This window comes from Triplophysa dalaica, chromosome 7 (assembly GCF_015846415.1).
Source record: "Triplophysa dalaica isolate WHDGS20190420 chromosome 7, ASM1584641v1, whole genome shotgun sequence".
In the NCBI taxonomy this organism is placed as follows: domain Eukaryota; kingdom Metazoa; phylum Chordata; class Actinopteri; order Cypriniformes; family Nemacheilidae; genus Triplophysa; species Triplophysa dalaica.
Genome location: NC_079548.1, coordinates 6,891,137 through 6,909,900, shown reverse-complemented (window position 1 = coordinate 6,909,900; position 18,764 = coordinate 6,891,137). Strand labels below are relative to the sequence as shown.

At 37.5% G+C, this 18,764-nt stretch overlaps 1 protein-coding gene across 3 annotated transcripts in view; it reads right to left on the bottom strand.

The window, feature by feature from the left end:
• The window catches only part of LOC130426877 (protein shisa-9), a 52,197-nt gene that overhangs the window by 25,827 nt on the left and 7,606 nt on the right, over positions 1-18,764 (bottom strand). The window lies entirely within an intron of this gene.

Sequence of the window (18,764 nt, the reverse complement as noted above, 5' to 3'; positions counted from 1 at the left end):
GTTTTTTTCCTACAATGGTAGTCAATGGTGTCCCAGAACTGTTAGGTTATACAAGCAATCTTCCAAATAGTTTTTTTGTGTGTTCATCATAACAGAGAAATTTATACAGGTTTGGAATGACATGAGGTTGAATAAATGATGACAGAATTTTTCATTGACCATCTGTATTTTGAGTAGTAGTTCACCGGCTCAAAAGCAAGGATGTTTTATCTCTTTGAGAAATACAACTTCCAGAGTACCAATACATTTAACTTTGTTGCATTATCATATTTCATTGTTGAAAATTACCTTTATGCATTTGACAGATGCTTTTAATCAAAAGATTTCAATCTATACCTGCATATACACTCTTAAAAATAAAGGTGCTTCATGATATATAAAGAACCTTTAACCTGTTGTTAGGATTGAGTTGTGTTTGTTTGGGTGTGTGGGTTTATTTTCCTTTGTGACAGGTTCTCTGATTGGAGCGCACCTGATGCCCATCATGGCAGCTGCTCATTTGTTACCGGAGCAGTTTTGCCAGAGCCATATTCAAAACTTGTTATGTTTTGTTAGCATTTTTGTAGTTATATTTCAAATTGATTGTGGTTATTGTTAGGTTATTGAATAATTTGATTATTGTTATGGTTGCATTTTGTAGTAATAATCCTACCATGTCGTCTCCCTTTATGTTACATCTTTGAGCCAGGTGTAACAATCTGAAGAACCTTTCTGTTGCACAAAAGGTTCTTTGTGGCGAAAAAAAGGTGCTTCAGATTACAAAAAGGTAAGAAAATGGGGGGTTCTTTAAATGACCTTTGAATGAATTTTGAACCAAAAATGGTTCTTCTATGGCATCACTGTAAAGAACCTTTCAAGCACCTTTATTCTTAGGAGTGTACAGTAAATATTCAGTCTATAGTACTGTATGTGTTTCCTGAAATGCAATTCCCTACCAATTGAGCTGCAGGAACAAGACAAAAGTTATAGTTAAAATTAAAGGAATTGTCAACATGAATGTGTTTATTTATACAGAACTTGAGATTTTCTTACAAATATTTGATGATGTACTGAAAGAACACAGTGTACTTTTGCAGTTTCTTTATTGTGTCTGTCATTTGTTTTCTCTGTATTTAAGATAATCCTGCAGTCCTGCGTTTTTATTTATTGCATTTCTTCCTGCATATCATTCTCTGATATCATTCTCAGTGGTGGACCTGTGGTCCATGTTGGTTCTCTTCCATATTGAGCTGTTGGGCTTTTGGGAGACTTTCAGGGTCATGACATTTCTCTCTCTTTCTCTCTCTGCTATTCTTTCTATCATGAAAAATGTCCAAGTCTCATTAAATCTCCTTCAGTGTCCTGACTGTCCTTGACTTTGTGCCTCTCTTTTGTTCATTAATTCCGTTCATACCTCTATAATCAAACTTAATCCCTCACTGGGAGCTTTAGTGACTGTATTTTGATCTTTGAACTCCCATTGCCACCGCTTTACCTCACTTACACCTACGCTCTTAAAAAGGGTGCTTTACAATGTTAAACTGTTTTTGTCTGAATCTTTAACATCTCAACAACCTTGTTTCACAAAGGATTATTTAAGGTTCTTGACCTTTAAGAATGTATACTTTTGTGTTCACCCATTAAAAAAACAACCTAGCATGTTCCTGTGGCTTACTTGGAGCTGTTGGGTTCGATTGGGGTTTGATTCCCAGAAAACAAACACACTGATGAAATGTAGAGATTGAAGCCACTTTGTATTAAACTATCTGCTAAATGCATATATGTAAAATTGTCACTCTTAAAAATAAAGGTGCTAAAAATGTTCTTTACAGCGATACCATAGAAGAACCATTTTTGGTTCGACAAAGAACCATTCAGGGTTCTTTTAAGAACAATCTCTTTCTTACTTTGCATAATCTGAAGAGCCTTATTTCGCCACAAAGAACCTTTTTTGCAACAGAAAGTTTCTTCTTGTTAATGGTTCTTCATAGAACCAAAAGGTTCTTCAATGGCATCAAAGAACCTTTTGAAGCACCTTTATTTAAGAGAATTGGCAGAATTGTAATGGATTTTGGGGCTGACCCATTCCTTTCATTAACATCCAACCTCCTCAATTCTCTTTTCTTTCGCTGACAACCGTTTGAATGAACGGCTGCATAAAGATTACTGTACAGAAGCACGCACTGCACGGGAAGTGTCCTGATTCCAGTGCCATTCAAAATTTCGCTCGGCCATTCAGCAAGGTCCCATTTTGTCCCTTGTGACATCATTGTCTCTCCATTCTCTGTTCCTCAGACTCATAATCAGGACCGGGTGGAACCTTGGGACATATTTCAAAAGCAACAGTTTCCAGGAACGGCGGGCTGAGGAATACTAAAAGGGTCTGTCTCTTTCATGATAACAACCAGAAGAATGACACTCACGGCTCCGGCCAGATTTCTGCTGTAAGCTCTGCTGATGTACTGCCTTACGAATCATTTTTGCTGTCCTCTAAGAGCTGGTGGACCACATGGAGAGATGACTGTCCATAAACCTCAAACCCCATTGGTGAGCTGTGAACAGAGCCACTGGTAGACCTTACAAAATATTTTTAATCAAAATGAGAAATTGTTCAGTTGTGTGGATAGTCACTTTGATCTCGTAACAGTGTGCCGTTTTTTTTTTTTTAAGTGTTGGAAGAACACCCTTAAATTATTCCCAAACTCATGTGTGGAGACAGGCCCAGAAGACAGAAACAGAGAAGGGAAGGGATCATATTAATAAATAACATAACTTAGTCATTATTTATGGTATTCAGCATTAAATGAAGAAGTAATGGAAATTTGCATTGCTTTGGAGTCAGCGCAAAGATTCACCAGCCTCCAATGATCTGTGTTCACTATATCACCTTTTCTCTGGCAGATTTAGTACATAAACACAAATTTCCATTATGAGCTATAAGTAGACATTTCTATTCACACAACAAGTTATTGAGAATATTCATGATGACTGAGTAAACCTGATCTGTCAGCTGTATTGATCTTATATCTGCACTCTGTTGAATCTAAACAAAACAACCATATTGATTTGGGCGAAATCAGAGATTGTAGGAATGTTGTGTGGTGTTTAAATGTGTGTTCCAGCCTGGATCCCTTTCACGACAACATGTCTAATGCAGTGTTCCCATGTGAGAGCGTGTGTATAACATGCAATCTGAGAAACATCTGCTCCCAGCTTTGTAAACCAAGTCGGTTTATTCGTTTTTCTGTTCTGCAATTTAATATAGGCTATTTTAAACAAAAGCTCTTTTCACCTTGAGACAGTTTTTACACCTGAGAGCAGCATCAAAGGATTTATTTATATAAAATTATACTGTAAAACAGGGCACAATGTACTATTTTAATATGAATATTTTTTTTTCATATTTACATTTATTTATTTTCAATTCACTGCACTAGATCTGTGTTTTAGGATTAACGTAAATGGCTTTACAATTTAGGTTAGTTTCATAAATTAAAGTCCATATAAAAGGGTATCTAAGGGCGAACGATCTAACATTGATGAAAACTGTGGTAATAAAAACATAAGGCTTCAAAGATCTTTATACACCTCATTGCTGTATGTTTACAATTAAACAATATATATTATATAGCATTTTTGTCAATAGATCCTTAAATACTAGACCTTTAATATAAACATTGGAGCATGATAAAAAAGATAAATCATTTTAGAGGAAAAATGTCGGACAGCACTTAAGGCTTTAACTGTAGTCTTAACATTTCCGCCAATAATATAAAAAAAAAATTATATTAAGAGGCGAGCTTCTCAATGTTTTGTCCTACTTTTCAATGGCATGCATCTAACAAAGCTGAGCATTTTAGGGTATTGTGCGTGATGAATATATTTCTTAAGGTATATGTACTGGATTGGGTTGCAGTGTATATGTGTGTATAAGGTGGAATTTGGAAAATGGGAGATTTCTCATCTAGCTGATTCGATCCCAGCATGTTCCTTTTCAGTGAATCATGTGATCCTTAAATAAACTGCCACGTTTTAGCAAAAAGATTTGACTCTGTTGGTAATCAAAGGAGGGAAGAGGAAATACTGGAATTACAAATCAACATTAAGTGCCCCCAACTGGGTCCTAAACTCACTTTAAGACCCAGTCAGGGACTCTTAGACAAGCACATAAACAACTGTTCTACTAAAACAACCTGGACTAGGTTGGACCATCTTAAATTAAGATTGTTTAAATTGGTGTTATGTTTTATTTTTGAACCATTTCTGTAATTTTGTATCCTCAGCAGTAATATTATAAAGCAATAAGGGATCAAGCAAGTGATTCAATATGTTTGGGTGTATGTTTGGCCATAATGCATTTAAATGGGATAGTTCGCCCCAAAAAAATTGTCTTCATTTGCTCAGCTTCGAGTTGTTCAAAATCTGTATGAATGTATTTGTTCTGATGAACACAAAGAATTTGGATTAATGCCTGTAAACAACCAGTTCTTGGCCACCATTGAGTAGGAAAATTTACAATGATAGTCAAAAGTGCACCAGAACTGTGTGCTATCCTACATTCTTTAAAATAAAAAATGTGTCTTGAACAGAACAAAGTAATCGACATAGAAATTTATAAAGCAACTTTTTCTATGAAAGTCAATGGCAATTAAGTAATTAAGCCCCGAAATAAATCATACAAAAATAATTTAGTTATATGCCGTTAGCATGTTAGCTCTGTTTTTGAGCGGGTGAGGCAGATGGTTTGTAGTCGCCCGGATTGTGGATTCAGGTGCATTTGCTATTAGCGATATCACAGTCGGGGAAAAGTATTTGGCCCTGATGTGTCTGCCATACATAAAGAGCCTCAGATGTGGTCTGCAGCAAACGTATAAGTGCGTGTGTTTCTTTGCACACGTCTCATTGTGTGATTAAACATTAACATGAGAAAGGGAACATGCAAAATATAGAGATGTCGGCTGGTGCATCAGAGCAGTAATCTATGGGCGGGGCAAAAACATTTGATGGATAGCGGAAAAGCAATGAAGTTTGACATCCTTTCCCCTCTGACTGAATTTCTTTACAGACTCAATAAAGCCTGACAGCAGCAGATTCTGTCTGCTGAGTCCTGGAGTTCACAGACCTCCTGCTTATTAAATAGACCTGAGACCATAGCATTCTGGGAAAACCTGAAAAATGCCCAGCCTTCGTATTTCTAAAATTCGCTTTCAGAAAAACGAGTGGTTCATAAAAACTCACCAAACAATCCTAAGGTGTTCTGGTTTGTTGCCAGGGCATTACCATGCTGTTGCTGAGGTGTTTGAGGTGTTTTGCCTTAACGTTATTACGTGTTAACTAGACCTATAAAACATTCAAGTCACAATATTGCACTGCCTCACACACTTTATTGCTTCAACAGAACTTGCTATCATAATCCTGACATAATCGTCTGCGTTCAGATGCTGCGTAGTAACTTTTTGTTTACATCTGCAGAAATGCCACGATCACACACTACTGTAGGTCAGGACTGAGAAATACTCCAAAAATACCACATGATTCCTGACTGCAGGGTTGCCAGGTCCAAAAAATATTTCCAGCCCAATGACCCCTCAAAACCCGCCCAAAAGGAATGAAAACAAGCCAATTTTTTTCCAGTGTCAAATCACATTTAACAACTGCCAGAAGACGTTTCTAGAGCTATATTTACATATCTGAATGGTTTCAATGTATTGTATACATTTTTTGTTCTGTTGAACTCAAAATAAGTTTTGGGAGATTTAGGAAAGCGAACAATTCTGGGTCACCTTTGACTACCATTATATTTTTTTCTGATATGGTAGTCAATGAAGCCAAGTAATTTTCAGTATCTAACATTCTACCAAATATTTTTGTGTTCAACCCAACAAAGAAGTTTATACAGGTTTGGAACAACTAGAGGGTAATTCTTAAAAGAATTTAGATTTTTGGGCTGGGTTGGGTGTCCCTTTAAAAAGATCCGTTGTGTGCTTGAGGCCACGCACTGAAATGGACGAGAAACGTGTACAAGCGCCTCAATGTTTTAGTTGTTCTAGACTGAGTATAGCGCTGCTCAGACGTGATATTTGGCAGCCGGAAGTGTGATTTCTTTCATTGTGCAACTTGACATGCACCTTAATACATCATTCGGATGCATTGTCTAATACCAACGGTATGTTTTCCTCTTTGGTTGAGCTGAACTCCCGCGTCCCTCCCTTTACTGCAGTCTGCCTGTCACTTTTGAGAACAGGTCCAGTCCTGAAGTTGCCAGATGTTCATCGGGGTATGAATACACATTAGGAATCTCATCAATTAAAGGTTCAGTTTGTAAGAATTTTGCAGTGAAATATCCAGAAACCACTAGGCCAGTGTTATATATTTTTTTCAGCTAAGTACTTACAAAATCTCAAATGTTTCCAACTGCTTTTAAATCCTGAGAAAATCGCCATTCTAAACAGTGGACCAGGGCCATTTAGTTACCTGTCAATGGCGTCATATCCACGTTACCCTTTGTTACCGCCTTTACTGTCTTAGACAGATGCAGAAGTAGTTCGTACCATCGGTCCGTCTAGCATTATTGCAAATGATGTGGGTACGTTCAAAATAACTTTTACTATGTTTGATTTGAACACTTAAAACTGTGCAGTGTTATCACACCACCAAATTTGGACAATTGCTGTAACATCTATAACTAACAATTTAGTATTAAACCTTACATAACTCGGGTCTAATTCATTATAATGAAACAAAATGATTTTATCAAACATAACATTTATAAAACTTTATTACTTAACTCTTCAGTATTTAAGATTTCGGCGGCCGCAATACATTATGAAAGTAGCTCAATTTTTTTCAGCAACTGCATTTTCAAAATAGCCCAATTGTGCGGGAAAACCGCGACCGTAGCAACACTCCCTGACTGTCACCCCCAGGGTAATATAACACCCGCAGCACTGTCCCTAGGGAGGTGTATGTGGTTATTTTGGATACCATCAGTGAAACCAACCCGTAATTGGTTTATTCAATGAAGCACCCTCAGCACACAGTTTTGTTTCACTATATTCATCATAGATTTAACAGGGTAATAATAGTTTTAATGCCCTAAACCTACAGTAACCCTAACAAAAACAAACACATTGATTTTCGTTTTCATCAATCTGTTGTTCTTCTAAACTCTTTTAACTATGCTAACTCTGCCCAATTTTTAGTACAAGAAACCCGACAGCTGCCAAGAACAGTCCATAAACACAGAAGGATGTGTGCGTGTGTCACACCATCTGAGTTATATATAAACGCTATTGATTGTATTATAAGTTCACCCAAAAATGAGAATTCCGTCATCCTTAATTCACCCTCTTGTCATTTCCAACATTTATGACTTTCTTTCTTCCCCAGAGAAGAAAGAAGATATTTTTAAGAAAGTTGGTAACCCAACAGCACTGGCCCACAATCACTTCTGTATGGACACACAAAAAATAAAAAAAGGCTTGAAATGGCAAGAGGGTGAGTCAATGATGACAGAATCTCAATTTGTTTTGGTAACTTTTAATCACTTTAAGGGGTGATTCACATTTCGTTATTTTAAATGTAGACAAGCGGCAGGTGCGCGCAAATAGGTAGTGACACGGTCGCGATGCGCATGCGGTGCGACGTTCCCATTTTTCTAGACACGTTGGCGTCGCATCGAAATGAAAATAGTAAACTTTTCTGAATGCTGCACGTGCACCGCATTAGAAAGCTTTGCAGCTCGCGTTTTTTTGCACGGTTTTATACGCGAAATGTGAATCGCCCCAAGACCTATTTTTCTGTTTATCGTGGTTGCTTAAAGCTTGATTTAGTTCATATTACTGTTTGAATGAAGTATATACCATTATAAATTTAACACAGCATGAAATGTTTAAAGAGTACATTTCAGCCTTGGATCATGAACTACTTCAGTAAGTGTGCATATTCAAAATAAGACTTCATATACGGATGCTGTTTACTTGCCAGTTTGATATTCAGTTTGTTGCCATAATTTGGGTCAGATTTGCTTTTTATGTTGAGGTGTCCCTTATATCAGATTCCAGTGTTCTGCGGCTTCCTACTATCTGACTGAAAACATCACCGAAGGCTTCCCCCAGTCCTACACAATCACTCATGTTAATGTCACTAGGACTGTGCACACACATACTCACACACACACATAAAACAACCATTTTCAGAACAGATGAGGCCCCGAGGTACTGCTAAATAACTGACGTCACCCTGCTTCATCTAATGTGAATTTGGGACACACAACCACGTTGACATATGCTGCAAAGTTGAAAAAAGTTGTCAAGTAGATAAACACATCAAACATGCTAACTATCGCAGCATGTTGTTAAACGCACACCCACAAACACACTTTACCGAAATAGAATGATTCACACCGTGCAGCACAAAGTGTAATATCAAAGACCTGCAGACCGCAGGGAAATGAACTGGAGTGTTTGTGTGTCATGTGAATCCACCGCTGGAAGTCAGGCACATGTGGTCAGAGATGAAGTGCTTGCAGCGAAATACAGTAAAGAATCCAACAGATGTGTCGCCGCGCTACAAATAAAGCACTATTTGATCACTATGTGAATACAGTTTATTTTTGGTATGTTGCGATGGAACTAGGATGCTGGCTTGATCAAATCTTGCAAGACTACTGTAGTTTTAAAGGCTAAAACGCTTGCAGGTTAGAGTTGAAATGTTTAAATGTTACTTTAGCCCCAGAGACAGAGAGACAGACTGGCAGTCACTGAACGAAGCTAAAGATTTAGTGAACGTCATGGTTCATCACAGCAATAATCAGGTTAATCTCAAGAAGATTTTTTTATTTTCATGTCAGATAGACACATCCTGTCTTCCCCATTTGTAAAGAAAATTATGTAATGAATATAATATAAATTGTAATAAATTATTGTATAAACTATTGTATTATTATTATTATATTATTTTTACAATATTCTATTTTATCGTATATTAATCATATTTCTCCCAGTTTTTCTTTGCATTTATTTGAACAAAAAGAAAACTGGAGAAACATGCCAAAATAACAGAAAAGATTTTTTCGGACCTGAATACTGAACGAAGAAAGAAAGAAAACAAGTACAATATTGCAAAAATGTTTTACATTTAAAAATATATATATGTAACCTTGTGTGTATTCTCATGCTTTTGTCTCTCCTGAGGATTGATTTTGTTGAAATTCAACAGACACTGGACTGAAATGACCATAATACATTTACATTTAGGCATTTGGCAGACGCTTTTATCCAAAGCGACTTACATTGCTTTATTCTATACATTTTACATAGGTATTTGCAATCCCCTGAGATCGAACCCACAACCTTGCGTTGTTAACGCAATGCTCTTTGAGCTACAGGAAAGCTATGAGATTGTATCTGACATTTTTGTCACACATTCTTTTTCGGTGAAAACCTATTTAGATTATTTTGTACTTTGGAAGTGTAGCCTACAAAGTGAAATGGTATGCTGTATTATGCACTAGTATGCTATACTCCAAACTGTTCACATAGGCTTACAAGGAGAACATCCATAAGATAAGCTGAGTGTTTATGAGTTCCTCCTTCGCCTGTTATACGTGATGTTTAGCTGCGCTTAGCTACACCTGTCAGCTCGCATCAGCACTGCGAATATACCAAAATGTCCTCTGATTCACACATACACAAACACACACTTACACTCACCCCGATAAACATTCATAGATGCTGTATCGCTGAGAGTTAATGACACTTTTTCAAGGTCTCTCGCTATCTCACACACAAAGCCCAGAAACATGTAAGTATTCGAAGATGTATAAATGTTGTGTATGCAACATGCAGTACTGTATCAGGATTTATAGAAAAAAAGAAACCTGATATTTTATAGTGTGTTTGCAATCCCTCTCTAGTAATGCTGCGTATGCAACATATCACATAGTTGTAGTTGAAATATGTTTGTGCCTGTATTCTTTATTTGTATCCAAACCACAGAAACACTACGACTCTGATGTCTCAACCTCAAGAGCCCAATATCAATATCTTGTTTACTGTCTACACATTCGCTCACACACTCCTGCTTTCAGAACCATAATCAGACTGTGACTCTACATTCAAGACGTCAATTCCTAAAATATACATAACTATGAGTTATATAAGGTTACATAATGAAGCGTTATGTTTTGATTATCTTAAAATTAGCTATTTCTATACAGCGTGGGTCCGCTGGCATGGAATTTGCCATGTTTTTCTACAGTAGCCCTAAACGGACAAACTGGTCTACAGAGCCGGTTTCATAAATACGTCTCGTGTGACAAAGAAGCGAAAACGTGACGACATCTTAGCCCTGTGTCAGCCTCCGTAGTGCTTCGAAGGGAGCTTCGAAGGGAGGGGTGGAGTGAGCCGTTGGTTGCAATTCGCAACCTCACTGCTGGATGCCGCTAAATTTCATACACAGGACCTTTAAGTCGATCGCGTCATCAGACACGCATGCCTGGACTGCGGTTAACTTCCTGTTTGTTTATCGGTCTTGCTAGTGTACATACTTAAAAAACGAACATATAGTATAATGCAATGTAAGTCGCTTTGGATAAAAGTGTCTGCCACATGCATAAATGTGTACAATAATAGAGCATAACTATTTATATTTAATTTATGTTAGTATAAATGTATATAATTATTTTCTTGTATAATACTTCTACTAAATAAGCAATTTGTTGAATTTCTTTGTATGTTTTTTAAATAAATAAACAATTTGTTGTATGGGTCCTGTAGTTTTGTCGCATTTATAGAAACCATATGGGACAATAAACATCTATCGCAGTCTTAATACAAAATATTAGAGTCACAAGCTTAGCCAAGTAAGTTTCGGTTTCTTTTGCTTGTTTTCAGACAGTCTAAAGGCACTCTATTATTTACGATCGTGTACCGGAAGTTAAGGGCAGTCCGTGAACGTGTGCATGCGCGGTATCGTTTGTTAATGTTGTTCGCTTTGAAACAGTCTATACATGTCATCTGGATGCAAATGAATACATCAAAACAGGAAAGAAAATTTGTTCCTTTAAAGCATCTTATGGGGTTTGTGACACATCACAATCCATAATGTCAGTATATGTTATATCACGTGTTGTATTCTCATCATGGATGTTACAATATGGTGCTTTTGAATGCATCACACACGTAATTGTAACGTAAGTCTGTGTTTGTGTGTATGCATAATTCCAGAAAGCCCTTGGGAAAGGACAAGCTAAGATTCTCCACTTTAAAGAGCATCATGTCTCGCTTTCTCTCTGGGGTTGTGTTCTGATCTTTCTCATATAGATATTTGTGATCTCGTCCTCGGAGGCTCTCTGTCAAAGAACTCATTTTCTGCCTCAGTCCAACTAGTCCTGTTTTATAATGACACATTTCATTATGTCCTTATCAAGATGGAGACATTAAGACAGATTCACACACTCAAAGGGGAAGAAACGCTGGGTCAAAGCTCTTGCCGTTCAGAAGAATAGGTCTGTTTTCATTGATTGCCTGTTTTTAAACGGAGCCAGGGGGAATATTGGGTTTATATACTGCACTTGACTCAAGGGCACTCTCTCCCTCGCTCTTTCTCTCTCTCTCTTTGAATATGTCCTTGTGCGGTTACGTCAGGGTAATTCTGGTTTTATTGGTTGCATTGCTATAGCCGTGAAAATACTTAGTATTAATATCAACAAAGCTGACTTGGCTGAAAAGAGCAATACATGTCTCTGGTTGTCTAACACACACACACACACACACACACTCACGCTTTCTTAAGAGATGTCAGAAAGAGGTGAGAAATAAAGCACTGGATTTAGAAACAATCCTTGAGAGATTTGTGAGTATTTACCAGGGAGACTTTAGTGTTCAGTTAACACAGGAGATTTGAGAATGTGTGTGTGCCTGAAATAATAGTGTTGGGTAAAGTGAAAATCTAGGTTATTTTTGAAGATAACGGCAAAATAAAATGTGAGAGTTTATAGTTGATCGTTATATTCAGCATTTGCAAAAGTTTCCAAATTGTCTGCCCATGCTACAAGAGAAATCCAGGTCTGTTTCTCCCACACATTATTGTAAGGCTTCATAGGTTCAGGATGTAAATGGTTTCAAAGCATGCATAACTGCGTATGCATGCTTTTGTGGCCCAAAGAATCAGAATATAAATCCTGGCAGATCGTTTCTGTTAACAAGCAAATAAAAAACAAGTAAATTACATTAGCTAGTAAGTTAAAAGTATGTCTGTTCACTATTATTTTGGGTTCCATGTAGAAGAACAGTTACTTGGCTAAACAAAAATGTTTACATGTTACACGACCCAGTCAACAAATTGTTTCACAATTATTATACAATAAAATGGTGATATATACATGAGTACTAACATTAAATAAATAAATAGTTATCTGCTGATCTACAAACACAGACCGGTACTTGTTCTTTTGGACCTAGAGTTACAAGTACGGTAATTCATGATATGGGCAATTACATAAATGTTAACCTTCAGATAAAAAAAATTGAATCCCCTTACTAATTGGTCTGATGTCAATATTTAGTGGTTTAAATTCCCATTGAATGTCTCTGTTGAAGATTTTAAAGCATTGTTTTCCATTTTCCTTGAGCTGTCACATGTATAACAATCCATATTGTTCATAAATTGGCACATAAAATCTTTAATATAATAACTATTTTGTTGTCTATGAAAAGCCCTCCCTTCCCTATTTGTTGGGTTTATTGCTTCTGGTTTGTACTTTTCAATACATAGAAATCCTAAAAAGTATGTTGTCTCTCAAAAACGTGCATTCTTTTTTGTCACACCCGTAACGCATTAATTCTTCCCTCTTTAAAAATAGGGAACGGCATAGACTGATACTTCTGATGTCTGGACTATTTCATCGGGGTTTAGTGAAATATAAAGAAATTATTTATTACACTGGTAATAAATACATTCTCTGAGAGTTTTGATCGAAAAATGTCACATCCGTATTCATGTCAGTGACAGTTAGGTTTAGGGGTGGGTCTTCATTATGCTTTTATATAAACGTACAGGTTTTTTTTGTATCACTTTTACACATTTATTTGAACTCAGTTGAACCTCGTAAAAAATAGCTTCATATTCCTGTGACATCACGCTGAAATGTCTCTTCTTGCATTCCACGGAATCCTTTTAAAACATCCGTGAAATAGGAGCGTTTCACTTTTCCAGAACTGCACAAAATAGCTTTCCCATCAAGCCCTCGTTCATGCATTATCTTGTTGTGTACTATCTTTGCTTGCCATGGGCGCGATTCAGTCAGAGGTGAACAGTAAATGAAATTTTGTGCAAGCAATTTAATCCTAAATCAAGTTAATCAGCTCTTCTGTCTGAAAACCAGCAAGCATTTGCAGTGCGCTCGCACGGTGAATACCAAACGCATGCACAATGGACATGTGCTTGTGCCAAGCACTTCAATTCAGGTCAGTTGTTCTCCAGCTAATGTGCTTGTGGATGAAACACAGAAGTTTTGCTGAGGGCACTTACGGAGCAGGTTGAGTGAACCGTGAGGCTGACGTGAGGTTAAAGCGAGAAAGCATCTATCCACACAGACGCACACATTTAGCAATCCCTTATGAGGAAGAATGTTGCATATAGATATTTTTTCCACCTGGTGAAAAAACACCTGTCTTTTTCTCACATGTGCACAGATGGATTAGACGGAACACGCATTGGAGGTTGCAATTAGGGTGAAAATGATGAACCACCAACACCTTTGGCAAGTGAAGGTTTATAACAGCATCAATCCTGCAATCCTGCTTTCCTGCCCACCATCTCAGATATAAATGACCTGAACCTCCATCTGGACCTGCACATTCTTCTGTAAAGGTCAGACTGCACCTGCATGCTTTAATAGGGGCGATGAGAGTCAAGTCTGTTGGATGAAGGTCTACGGGTGTCATGAACTCTCATGCGAGACATGGCGTGAGAACCCAATTGCAGGCAGACACGGACGGTAGATGTGACAAGGATTTATTAAACATAAACACTGACAAAACAAGCAAAACAAAACCCCACGTGGGGGGAAAACAAGACAGGGATATATATAATTTTAACAAGAAACACTGACTTACTAAACTATAAACAAACACTGGTAACAAACACTAAACTAACACTTACTAGACAAGGAGACAGGAACAAGTAAAGACGGGGGCGTGAAGCAAACAGCAGACAGACTCACAGGTACTGCATACAATGCACGAGCAACGAGACAAAGAAACATGAGGACTCTTTATAGGGGAAACAGACAAAGGATAGTTAACGAGAAACAGGTGCTGGGGATTAGCACTAAGGAGAGGCTGACAAGGAACGAGATGTAGGGAACAATGACGAGACACGAGAAAGATCACTCAATCCCACACAAAACCATAGGTTATGCCATGACTCCACTCAAACAACAAGAATAAACATGACATGATAGTGGAATCATGACAACGGGAGTTACGATTTTTCATGAACCAGCAAACAGAATAAAAGCAAATTAGTTAAAAAGTCAAACCAACAGGGTGTCAATTAAATGTCTTTATCAAAACCCACAAGATTCCTCAAGAAACAGAGCGAATAACACAATGGGTTTGTCAAAAGATAAGCTATCCTCTCTTTCTTTTACCCTTTCTTCATCTTTGATTCTATTTAGATTTTCATTTGCTTTGTCAGATAAGTAAAATAAAATATGTATCACTACTTGACTTATTTATCATGCTTATTATAGTCTTTATACACCTCTGAAGACACAGTTATGTTTATTATATTTCATTTCTGTCAATAGATCCTCCAAAGAATTACACATTGGATCTTTAAGTGATACGTTTGTGAGAGAAAGTTATTATTTGGACGTTTAAAACGTCATGTACCGATGGCAATGCAGATCATTGCAGTAAGTTCAAATATGGCAGCACATCAATAACATCTCTTATTTAAGAATATATATATATATATATATTTAATTCTAAATGTATGTACAATATCGCACAATATTTTGTATTTAAGTGCTTCTCCGCTGTCTGTAAACTTTTTTATAATTTCTTTGGTTTTCGCATGTCCCCTCACCTGTTTTATCACGTGCAGTGGATTAATGAAAATGCGATGCACTAAAATACAACAAATATATTGCGATAATGTAAAAATACAATGAAAATCTCTCTCTCTCATCCCTCCATCAGCTGTGGGTCTCTCCAGCATGAATAGCTTGATTGACAGGTCAGAGATCAAGATAAATATCTTTACAGTCCCTTTACCCCACAGCCCCTGGTCTCAATCAGGTCGTCTCTTCTTGAGCTCGGCCTTGTCAAAACCGCCCCCGCCCCACCACCCTGTCATCCCTCTGGAATAAGTGCATTCAGGATGAGCGAGCGGGGCTGAGCTTCTTCTGAAATGAGGGATGAGACACAGAGGGGAAAAGAATGTCTCGCCGCACTCGTTCCTGCCGTAGGGATTTGGCTCTGAGCGACTCGTTGGCGATACTGATCTCTGTTTTCTGTTTTCCCTGTTTCTCTTTTTATGGGGGATTAACAGAATACGGGGAGCAATAATTCAGGATCAAGGTGAACTGAGAGTGAGAGAGAGATAGGCTGACATACTGAATCTCCGGTGACAAATTGTAAATTAGCCATTGATTTCCTTTCAGTGTGATAAAGACACAAAGCACATGCGCAAACAAACATCTCACTGTGAAGAGCAACACACCTCAAAACACACACTTCTACTGGCTTGCGTTCAGCTTCGTTTGGAATATTTTTATTAATTAAACTCTGTATCAACCAGGCAGTGACGGATAGTAGATCAAGCCTGTTGGTTCTGGAATTTATTCAGTGTCTAATGTAAAGTTACAGTATACGGAGCAAGATTCCAAAGCAATAAAATGTGAAGAGCTCCATGGTTTTTTCAAACTGTTTACAAGCTCTCAGCAAGTGCTTCACCAAACCACAAACACAGTTCTCTACTCCAAATACTCATTATATTATCTGAGAAAATTCCACCATATCTATGTTTTTGATCTTTCTGTCTGGAGGCGATCGCTGTGTGAAGTTCGAGGGGGGCCTCTGGAAGTTACCCTAACATTCGTAACCACCAAACATGACTATTTATGAGTTAGTAACCCATACACAGATTAATACATTCACTCTGTCCATCCTTATCCCAAATGTCGAATCTCTCCTTTCCAAATGCTACTGAGCTCCACTTGAAGACATCAGATGTGGCAGAGAATTTTTTCAAAAGAGCTCTTAGTTCCCTGCAACAGATTCAGATGACTCGCCCATTACTGTGGACGCGCTGTGCATTTTTAAAGACCCAGTGAATAGAGTACCGCAGAGATGACCTAGGCTAACACGGAAGTTAGCGCCAAACTAGTTCCCTCGACCGAAAGCCTATGTATTTTTTCCATAAACTTGCGATCTTCCAAAGGTTTATGACGTTTACACGTTTTGTCTACCAACATATTTACACCATTTTTTTTTTTTTTTGAAGCCTAAATACAATCGGCAGATGTAAAAAGCTAACATAATGCTATAAACAGACTACACTGCTGTCGCTCGATATCCACATAACCACCACCAAGCCTCCGACAACTTTTTAAAAAGATTGTAAAAACGTGTTCACTGTTATGTAAGTACTCCGTGAAGGAATCTCTATCCACGATTTTGGAGATTTGTGCCCTTGTTGGATTATTTGTGAGATTTTTATGCACAATGACGTTTTAACACCCTCTTAGCAACCGCCGTTTTTAAGACATTAAGATAAGGCTTTAAAAAATCACAAGCGGGTGATATATTAGAGAAATATAATATTTTGTTAACCACATATCTTGTTTCAGGCAATTTACCAAAAAAATCCATTTAAAAAAAAACATACTTTTGGGCGATTCAGAAGTGATAAAATGCTAACTTCTTTCAAAAAAGTATTCGGTTGCATGCCGGTTGTGTAAAATATGGACAAACCCAACCATGAGTCTAAATTAACATATTAAATGTCCAAATGGGTTAAAACAAGCAAACAATTTTGGTTCGACACAACCCAGGAGAGCTTAATTTAAACCCAACTGTTGGATTTGTCCATATTTTCTCCAATCATGGGTTGAACAACCCAGCAATTTTACATGCCTGGTCCATCTTTATACATTTAAGCCTCTTACTGCTTGTGCTTCTTCACATGTCATATTTATATATATATATATATATATACTTAGTAGCATGTGTAACAAGTTGCAGCCTATTCAGTGCACTTCAAAGCGGTCACTTGTAAGATTCCTTTTCAGTTAGGAAGGCATAATAATAAGGCAGCTTTCCGTGGTTTTGAACGGACTGTAAATGAACAGTGTGGGTACGTGTGTGTGTCACATTTGCTTTTCATTCGCTGTTACAAGGGTGGGAAATGAGATGCATTTAAGTGATGTCACACGCTGTGCCTGGGGTGTATTCAATATCGCCCCACGTTATGTAAGATTGCAGGATGGCTGTGTATGTGTGACCATTACACAGTTGGGGACCACAAACACGCTCTGCGTGCGATGAAGGCAAAATCAGAACGTGCTTAAAAGCACTGCAGGTATTTACGGCTCTTTAAATTAAAGACAGTTGGAGTCAGGGTAAATTAAAAAAGAAACAATTCATTTGTTAAACATAATAGATAATTTTACAATCTAAAAATGCGTATATACATTGAATAAGCAAATTTTATTATTAGAAAATAAAATATCAGAGGGTTAAAGGAACTGTACAGTAGCCTATGATATAAATGTCCTTCAAAGTGCAAAGTTTATGTTCATTCAAAAGTGAAAATATATCAGATTTAAAACAATCAAATTGATTATGAAAATGATAATTTCATTCAATATTATTTCATTTACTCATTATGTATAAAATATTTATGACAATAGGCCAGTTTGCCATTTGTCATTATTTCTAAATTACCACTTTTTGCTATAACCCTTTTGTACTTTGTGATATCTCGATATAGAAAAGTGCGGTAAAGCGCTGTAATCGCAATCTGATCCCTCTATAGTAAAGCGTCTATCACTGACATTATCGCTTTTGAGCTCAGGGAGGCAGTTTCCTGGAGGAATTGCGACAATCATGGGTGCAGTGGTCCATTTAGTAGCTCTACAAGACGGTCACCTTTAGAGTCGAAATGATGCCTGTCCGTTCTCACAGAGGTATTGATAGACAGGTACATGCAATGAAACTGTTAATCTCTGATAGCACTGAGCCCCTGAGCTGCCAGCGGGCCCTCTGAACCCTCTCAATCCTCAATGAAGCGGAACAGGACATCAGAGAAAAGATGGTGTATGAGTGAGTATTTGTGTGATAGGTTAGGGCGAATAAGATACAAGGTTTTATTTAATGTATTATTATTATCCTGGTCATGTTCTAACATACTCATAGTAAAGGGGAGATTAGAATTACAAACATCTCATATGCATGTGTTTTTAATACATGCAAATTTGCAGTCTTAAGGCCATTGCACATTGAGTCAGAAATTTGATAAATACGACTTATGTTAATCACATTTACACACTGCCTCCGATATTTTCATCCGTCATAAAAAAATTGGACTGGGTTCGCTTTCTGTGGTTTTCGCATCCGTAGCACGCATTTTGAGAGGCTTGACAATTCAGAGACACCGTACAAACCAGCGCCAAAATACGAAAAAGTGACTGTATGTGCAAGACCTTTATTCTGTAGATTGACGCTGTTTATACTGTATTTCAGAAATACGTAATACAATTAAAAAAAGGGTAA